At 41.8% G+C, this 9,823-nt stretch overlaps 1 long non-coding RNA gene across 1 annotated transcript; it reads left to right on the top strand.

The window, feature by feature from the left end:
• The first annotated feature begins 1,117 nt into the window (after window positions 1-1,117).
• LOC309838941 lies at window positions 1,118-8,946 on the top strand. Its single transcript, XR_014298429.1, has 3 exons — window positions 1,118-1,249; window positions 5,993-6,134; window positions 8,818-8,946. It is a non-coding gene; the product is annotated as an uncharacterized lncRNA (long non-coding RNA).
• The last annotated feature ends 877 nt before the right edge of the window (window positions 8,947-9,823 follow it).

Genomic DNA, 9,823 nt, shown 5'->3' on the forward strand with positions numbered 1-9,823 from the left:
TTCAGAGTAACTAGTAACTAACTAAATAACTAACTACTTAGCAGAACACTCAAGAAACCTTTCTGCAATGGCATGAGCCATTCCATATTGATGCATGAATTCACCATCTTTCTTAATACCTACTGGTATCCCACAGAGGTTGAACACCCAGTTTAAATCCTCAAAGCCTTTCCTAACTGTTCAGGTCACATTTTTCGTTCTCCTTTAACACAGTCATCAAGTCCTCAGTGGTAAGATAAAGTGCCAAGTGTCATTTTTTAGTAGATTCTTGGCGGGGGAAAGGTTTCAGGTCATGTTCAAATTTTGACTCCACTCGTTATTAGCTATGACCTCTTAACAACTTGAGCATGTAATAAGTTCTCTGTGTCTCGCTCACCTCATCACCCACGATCAATCCTGACATCATAAATAGTGGGATATCAAGCCCCTGACACGCCCCCTAAAGTGTTGTACTATGATGTATAACTTCCACAACAAATAACTGTTGTCAAAAATAATTAACCTGCCCATCGATCCATGTGGTGATGTCCTGCTCTCCCAGGCCGGACGAGGAACGGACGTTCATGGCCAACAGGGCCGCTCTTCGTCCTGTCCGCCGTGGAAGGCGGGGTGTGGCATCCGGCCGGACTCTCGGTCTCCCGCCCCTGCCTCACGGCGTGGAAGGGGCCGGGGTCCTCTGAGCAGCAGGCACTCTCGCTTCTCAACTCCTCTTCAAGTGCCTCGCAGGCGGCCCTCCCCGCGGTGGGGGGCGGGGCGGGCCCGCCGCCGCCTGCGCGCCCCCGTTGGTGCGGGAGCGTGTCCGCTCCAGGCAGTGCCCCTGCACGGTCGCCCCTCTGGTGCCGGGGGCTGAGCGGTGCCTTCGTCCTCTCGGGTGCCCGCTGCGGTGAGCAGCTCCCTTGTGGGGTCGAGACGGTAAGGGAGGCGCGCCTGTCGCTCTGGCGGGGCGGGTGCCGCCTCACCGCGGCCGTCCTCGCCGCGTGCCGCGGGGACTGGCTTGGCCAGGCGCGCGCCGCGTGTCCCTCCTTCGCCGGGTTGCACGCGGGCGTTGGAGCGACCGCGGCGGCCCGGCGACGCGAAGGGGGCCGTCCGGCTTTCCGGACAACCTCTGACCCCGCCCCCCGACCCCGGGGCGGACGGAGGAGCCTGAGGCTGCGCAGGCTTTGCCCGGCCCTGAGCGTGAGCGCGCACGTGGGCCCCACGCTTACCCATGACGCCCCCTGCGCACGCCCGGCCGGAACTGCTTTGGACGGTGTGTATTTTTTAATATCACACATTTTGAATATTATTGGGAACATTTTAATGTGAATTTGATATTAGATGCTATTAAGGAAATATTACTATATTTTGGTGCTATAGTGGTATTGTGAATGGTTATTTCAGGAACTATGTACAGGCTCCGGGCGCGCAGGCTCAGCGGCCACGGCTCACGGGCCCAGCCGCTCCGCGGCATGTGGGATCCTCCCTGCCAGGGCACGAACCTGTGTCCCCTGCATTAGCAGACGGACTCTCAACCACAGCGCCACCAGGGAAGCCCTATGCTTTTGTTTTTGAGATGTAACCTAAGGAGTTTGGGTCAAGTGTCATGATATCTGTAATTTGGTTTTAAAAACCTAGAGCAAAATAGATAAAGGCAAAATGTTAACAAATTATTAAATCTAGGTGATAGGTACATGGATGTTCAGTACATTATGCTGTCTACTTTTTTACATGTTTAAAATTTTTCATTATAAAATCTTTAAATAAATCTTGCCATCTTAATGAGTATAAAATTATATAGAGGGAGAACAAATAGGGTACAGTGTAAGGTACATAGAAAGTGCTCAGTAAGTGCTATACAGTATTCTCCTCCTACTGGGAATTCTCTGTTCTAGAGTGAGGACCCATGTGTTCACTCAGAGTAAGTGATGTGGTCCCTCTGAAATTAGTTTCACTTAGCACTCACCTTTTAGGGTAATGAAGGGGAAATCAATGTTGTTTGTCAAACAAACACTGTTAGCATGAGTACAGCATATGTTAATACTATTGCAGCTTGATGATAAATGATCAATAAGTGAAGTAGACACCTACAATACCAAATCATCTGTGACTTCCCTGCCATTTGGTATGCATCCATTACGTGATTGATGCTTATTAAAGGATTGACAGGTCAGCAAATATCTTGATTTTCTGTGCTTCAGAGATGTTCCAGTCCATGAAGATATGATTTCAGGAGGTTAATATGCATTTAGCATATAAATAGCTTACAAAGAGGAAGTTGCATGTTTTCTTACCACCCCATTAGGCTATTTGATAATTTTATATCCTGCGAATTGCTTTCAAAATCTACGAGAGTATAGAAATTATTTGGAACAATTCTCTCATTTCAAAGATGAAGAAACTTAAGTTCAGGGAAATCTAAGGGTTTCCCAGACCAGAAAATAGGACCTTCAGTTTTCAGTTCTGTGTCGTGATATATAAAATGCATACAAAGGATGCTTTAAAACAAAACTTTGGATGGAACTTTAACATAACGTGGAAATTACTCTGTATTATATTCTCAATTTTCTTTCCATCAAATACATATTAATTGTTTACCGTTGTTGACAAGCGATCAGGATGCTACAGGAAATGCACTGTGTTTCTTGCCTTCAGCAAGCTCAGAACCTACTGAGGAAATTAAATGAACAACAGTAAACAAGTCAGCTGAGAGCTGTGGTGACATCAAATAGAGAGGAATGGGTTAAGCCAGAGTTGGCCGCGCGAACAGAGTAGCTGTCACGGAGGAACTGGATTTAATCCAGGTCGCAAAGACAAGAAACTTTTATTCACTGGATGAAGTAAGAACGACAAGGGACAGTATGAGTAATGACACAAAAACGTAAAAGGGCTTGGTGCCTTCAGAGAAAAATGAAGCACGTGGTGCAGTTTGGTGTGTGCGCTAGGAAGGTGGCGCATCAGGAGGTGAAGTTACCTGGGAATGGTCCTCAACTATGGCTCTGTATTAGAATCTCCTGGCAACTTTCAAAAAATACTGATGTCCAGGCCCCACTTCCAAACCAAATGATACCTGGATACTTGAGGGTGGCTGCAGGCACGGGTGGTTGAAGTTCCCCAGGTGATTCTTGTGTACGAGGTTGAATACTAGTGAATTCAGGTGAGCTTGCTATGAAAGGAAAGGTTTTTAGGTCAGTAGTTGTCTGGATCATGCTGATCTAATCCAGGATCAGATCCTGAACATTAAATGCCTTTTTATTTCTGAGCAAGTAGTCTCAACATCAGGGCAGTAGCTTGGATGACTCAGGGACCTGACTTTTGCTGAAACTACTAGTTTTAGTTGTTAAAACACTTTCTGACTCTCCATAATAAAATAAAATCTCAGAATCAGGGTAACACGCTCAAAACTTAAAAATTAAAAGATTCTATTTCCTCAAATTTAGTTCCCACTCAGATAACTAGGGACACTAGTATCAAAGAAAGCCCAATGTAGGATAATTTAACTTTCCTGGATTTGCCAGATTCTCATATTACAAACCCAACCCAGAAGTTCTCCAGTGTTGTTTTAATTCAATCATTTAACTTTCATTTATTTAAAAAAATATTTATTGTGTATCTGTGGTGTGCCAGGCACTGAGCTAAGCTCTCCAGACAGAGCTGTGGAAAGACACCCCAGCTCTGTGTCACAGAGCTCACATTCCATCAGAGGACTTCTTTCTCTCATTTCACTTCAGCACGTCTAATTCCACACTCTACTTCTTTGAACAACATAAGCAACTCAGAACAAATTTTGGGTTTGATTAAAATACGTAATCATTTTTTCATCCCTCTTCCTACTGTCCCTCTTCTACTTTTCTTATTAATCTCTTAAAAACACCACTGTCACTACACATCACTCCCAGTTCAAAGGTCTCCAGTAGATCCCCCTGACTTATGGCAGTGAATCTGTGGTCAGTTTTTAACCTCCTCTCCCATCCTAGCCCTTTTTTGAGGACCACTGTTGTCTGCTTCTGTTATTGAGATGAATAGGGCACATTCCCCTGGTGTATCAGGTCGGAGAATAAAGTACCAATCCCTTATGCTAACTTCAGCCACACCTGACCCCACAACTTGATCAACCTCTGATACAGGAACATTAGTGCACTTGGTGTTACTTATTTTCTACATCCCTGCCTGGAGTCTCTTTCTTTGCTCTTTTTCTTCTACTGTAAAGGCCCCAGTGCTTTCAGCATCTTCCACTCTTCAGCAGTTACATCTTCTGTTTTCTTCAAATATTTTTCATGTTATTATTTTCATCTCTGTTTACTTCAACAGATGAATAGCCTCATGAGGGGTCAGGACTGGAGTTCATAAATATGTGCGTTATTCATAGCCCATGAAAATGCTGGGCACACAGAGGCAGTATAGGATGAATACAAGAGCTTTGGGCTAAGAATCTGATGCACTGAAGAAGAGAAGGAAAAACTATCGTTTTTAAAAGTTGCACATCTGCCTCTGTTAACTTGCCAACAAGGGAACATACAGCAGTGAAGAAATTCACTTAGTTGTTCATCGGATAGAAAAAGAAATAAAGGGATTTTAAGTGCCTGAAAGTCAGAGTTAATGGTGGCTGTGTCAGATACTTGTTAACTGAAGACTAGCATTGTAGATAGAACAGAATGAGCCCATGGATCCAGCACAATTGGTTGAAATAAGCCTCATTGTTCATTTTTATGGACAGTGTCTTCAGTTAGGTCTGTAAGTATCTAGAACACTGGGATCATTCAAAGTTCATATCTTCTATCTGATGCAGCTGTTTAGAGTTGGGTATTACGACACACAGCAGTGAATTTTGATATCTCCTCCCGATTTACTGCCTTAAGTGGCAAATGTCCTCTGTGAAGGTTTGTTTAAAACTTTTAAAATAGTTAACATGTATACATTGTCTAGCATGTTGTACACACTAAATACAATTAATGTGACATTTTTATTAAATAATACTTACTAATTGATTAATTTTTAAATCAGTCCCAAAAGGCATGTCCTTAATTTTTATTATCTTTGGAAAGAATTTGGAGAATGAGGAGAGCTAAATATATTGATTTTAATAAGTATATTAAGGGGTTATATATAATTCATTTGTAGTTGGACAATGCAGTCTGAATTAATTTTTCTTTAAATTTATTGATGCTGGATTTATGGCCCAAATGTGGTTTATTTTCTATGAAAATGGATTCTATCCTGATCGTTGGTCATGTTGAGTTTTTCTACATTCATGCTGATTTTCTGTCCAAGCATTTTATTCATTATTAAAAGAAGGGTGTTGATTTCTCCACGTATAATTATGTCTTCTATTTCTCCTTTCAGTTCTATCAGGTTTTCTTAAAACAGACTTTATTTTTTAGAGCAGTTTTCAGTTCACAGCAAAAGTGAGTAGAAGGTACAGAGATTCTCATATATTCCTTATCCTGACACACGCACAGCCTCTCCCTTTATCAATATCCCCCCCAGAGGGGTACATTGTTTACAGTTGGCGAACTTACATTGACACATCAGTATGATCCAAAGTCCGTTCTTTACATATAATTACATATAACACAAAGGTTTTTAGTTGTACTTAGGGGGAATAGGGGAAATTGTCTAACTTATCTTCTCAGAAGTGGGAATCCCAATGCAATATTTAAAAAATCAAAATGTATGCCAAAAATCCATGTAAACAAAACGTCAGAACTTTTAAATAAAGACAGGATCAGTATTACTGAATTTCCTCTTATTTCAAGCTCCAGTATGACCCTTCACAGCACTGTTATTGATATTCTTTATATTTAAAATTTAGGATTTACCTTCATGTAGCAAACAACCAACCAGTGGCTTAAATAAGAGAGAAATTTCTTTCTTGCATAGAGAAAGTCCTGAGTCAGCAGCTCTGGGCTGGGAGGGAGTTCCACGGCACTATCAGGACTTTGGTCTCCTGACTTTTCATCTCACCATTTTCAGCCTATGCTTTTTTTTTCTTGGTTTTTTTTTTTTTTTTTTCAAGGTCACCTTGTGATGTGCATGACTGTGTTGAGTAAGAAGAAGGAGAAATGACAGAAGAGCGCAGAGGGGTCCTCTCTCATCTGAGACAGCACGTTTCAAGTAGCCTTTCCACAATTCCACACATTTCCACATACATCTTCCTGGTAAAGATTCATCCCTTTGCCATTTCTAGCTGGTAAAGAAGGTTGGGGGTAGAGTCTTTTATTCTGGGCTGCAGTGTGCTCAGCTGAAAATCAGAGTTCCCTATTTAAACAAGAGGAGACCAGATGTTGGGGGAAGGGAATTAGCAATCTCTAACAAACATATAATACCATGCTAGATCCCAAAGTATGAAGGAGGCTGACCCAATTCCTGTTTATTTCATAATGCCATAAATATTGGTAAATAGTGATAATTTTCTTTGGAGGAAAATGCAAAGTCAAATGCACTAAGTATACGTTCAAGAATTCTAAGGTACATTCATACTGAGAATAGTTGGAAAATATCAACACTAACAATTTCGCTCACTATCTTCCTCGGGCTGATTTGGAAGTTCTACCTTATCATCCAGGTCAATGTGAATGGGTGTGATTTTAGATCCAAGGGGTAATTTGTCCCATTTACTGGGAAAATATATGTGTTTTTTTTTTCCTTCATGTCAGGCCCATTGCTCTGAATATTAAAGAGGCAAGTTGTCATCAGCTTCACGATACTGTGGTTGATGTCAATATGTTCTCACTTCCTGAGCTTAAATCCCCTTACTTCTCACTGCTGACAGCTGTCTAGCAGGGCTGTAAAGTTTTCCAGGGCGACTATTCAGTCTGGAGCAGCATATCTATTTGAGGAAGAAACTTATATTGTAACAATTTTGAACAAGGTTAATAGGTTTTTTGTTTTGTTTGGTTATCGGGCTGGGAGCTCCAAACCAAGTGCTAAAAGGCAGGATTTTATTAAATCTTTAAAGAAAAACACAATAAAGCCATGGATCTGCAATAGGAAAAGTTTTGTTTGTTTAAAGCCCAAAATACATCAATCAATCCATCAGTCACAGAAAATAATATAAAGCACACATGGAGTAAAATATACCATTTTAGTTTCATTGCTTATATTTACCTGATTTATAGATTTTGATGGAACAGAGCATGTTAAAGACGAATTCAGAAAACATTTCAGTACACCCCAATTGGGGGGAACAAGGGCAGAAAGGAAAGAAAGAACTATTAAAAAGACTTGGTTAATCAGAAAACACTATTCAGATGATAGGAATAGGATGCCGATGTCTCCAAAACATGAGTGATGAACACTTGGTACCATCTGTCAAAGAGACGAAGATAGTCCCTTAAAGGTACACATTGGGAATGAGTCAGAGGCAGGGCTGGAACAGATCTACACCTTCTAACTACAGAAAAACATGCTGCTGTCCAGGTCGGGGGACGTAGCAGGCATGAAAAGTAGTGAGGCAAAGGGGCAGCTAGGCCCATGCTTGAGAAGAGCAGAGAGGCAGGAGGGGGCAGCCCAGGGGTCCCCCAGTGTCATAAGGTCACTGACATGCGCCCTGCCGTCCGCCTGAGCTGAGGGTCTCAACATTTCTTTCACCTCTTACCACAGTTTTCTGAAATGTGATATTCCTGCATCACTGTTCATAGTTCTTCAGTTCTCTTCTACTCTTAAGCCACTGCAAGTGTCCACAGTGGTGAATTAGGAGGAACTTGTCCACAGGATTAAACAAAAATGGCCATATCCTCTGGAAGAAAATGAAACTAAGGTAAAGGCCCTTTCCTCTCCTAGGCTGATGGCTTTGCCCCCTGATTTATGGGCTGGTAGGAAAAAGCCATTCTGCACCCCACTCCACTTTACACAAACATCACATGCGTGCAGCGCACAGCCCCATGGAGGGGGCAACAACCGCCCGATTTGTCTTTGGAAAGTTTCTGTCTCTCCCTCCTCTGACTGGCTCATCTCCACTTGCCGATGCTGTCTGTATGCGGGTCACCTGTACCAGAGCCCTCCTGAGATGGTGACGCAGGCTCCTCCACTCAGAATCCATCACTCTAATTTTCCCTTGAACTCTGTTCTGTAATTTCCCAGAAAATAGCTGTGTAATTCATTGGTGACTTGCTAGTGTTGAGTTGCTGCAATTAATTCTTACGAGAGATGTTAAATTTAAGAAGAGAACCCAAGAAAGAAATCTCTTAGTCCACAGGTGCTCACTGGTGAATAAAATGTCATGGAGAAAATAGGGCTGTTAGGATTTCAAGTCACTCTCTAGAGATTTCTGCCAGGATTAACCTGCTCCCCGGGGGAGAATCGGGAGCTCCCTGGCTACCAACAGCTCCCTGGTTGTCCTTCCAACTTGAAGGAAATGCATGGACCATGGTCATATTCTGTCCTCAGAAGCTCCACTGGACTCTCTAGTCACCTCAAAGCCCAGGGGCTGAGAATGGGAAAGAAGAAACTTACATAACAAGGAGAAATGTCTATTGCTGCAACTGCAGCCTCCTGGATTCCAGAAGATCTGTTCCGTGTTCCACATTGTAATTCGAGACTGCATGAGTAGGAAGAAAATATATGTGGCATAGAAGAAGCGTGAAGTAAAGTTTAAAATAGTAAAGTAATATATATTCAGTCACAACTCTGTAGATAATCCTGTTTAAGGAATGTTTCTTTCCTTTGTTTAATTTAGTCCATCAGATGTCTGTGGCATCATCGTAAGATTTTAAACCAAAGAGATGAGCTCCCTATGTTAAAGGGGAAAAATTCTCTTCAGAAATGTTAGCAGAAATGGGTTGAAATGTTGAATATCATTCTCTCAGATAAATCTGACAGAATACAAATCTCTCTTAATAGGTCTTATCGTCTTTTAAAAAATGCACCGGGAAAAAAATGGTCTCTTCTCTTCACATGCTTTGAATGGATTTAATCCTCCTCATTTGTCTCCTGACTTTGAACTGCAAAACAAAGGACATGGAAGACCAAGGTAGGAGCTTAGATTCTTGCATAAAATGGGATTTGGGGTTTATTCAGGATGTAGCCCAATCCAGAAGAAATCATAACCCAGAACAGTTGCCAGACCAGAAGCCAGTTTTGAGTTTTCCTGTCACCTGATACTTTCTGGTCTTGCATTTTGTTCAGACTCAGAATTCATTTGGACTTTAATCACATTTGTAGAGTAATCAAGCTGACAGCATCAACAAATGCAGTGTATATAGATTTTCTGTTCCTCAGAACATGGGCAGCCCCTACGAGGAGTCGATTCTTGTATTTTTTTGGTGGTGGCGTGGAGGGACTGAATTGAATGATTTCTTCTTTATTAAAGAAATAATACTCAGGACTTTGAGATCACACTGTCTTTGGTTGAGTTATAAGCTTTTATAATGCAGTATCCCTTAATGTTGACCGAATTAATAATTATGTTTACCTCTTCCTTAAGTTTCCCGAATTCTGTTTTTCTAGCTTTATTGGGGTATAATTGACATAATGACATTGTGTGAGTTTAAGGTGTACGAGGTGATGGTTTGATACAGGTATATATTGCTAAATGCTTACCACGGTAAGGTTAGTTAACAAGGTTAGTTCACGTAATTACCATTTTCTTCTTGTTGTTTCTGTTGTTATGGTGAGAACATTAAAGCTCTAATTTCATAGCAACATTCAAGTATCTAATACAGTATCGTTAACTATGGTCACCACGCTGTACCCTGGAGCCCTGGATCTTATTCATCTTATAACTGAAAGTTTGCACCCTTTGACCAGTATCTCGCCATTTCCCCAACTCCTCAAGCCCTGGCAATCACCATTCCCATGGTGATATTTATTTATTTAGTTTTATTCCCGTGGTAATATTTATTTTATT

Source organism: Grampus griseus (assembly GCF_964374135.1).
Source record: "Grampus griseus genome assembly, chromosome: 21".
Taxonomy (NCBI): Eukaryota; Metazoa; Chordata; class Mammalia; order Artiodactyla; family Delphinidae; genus Grampus; species Grampus griseus.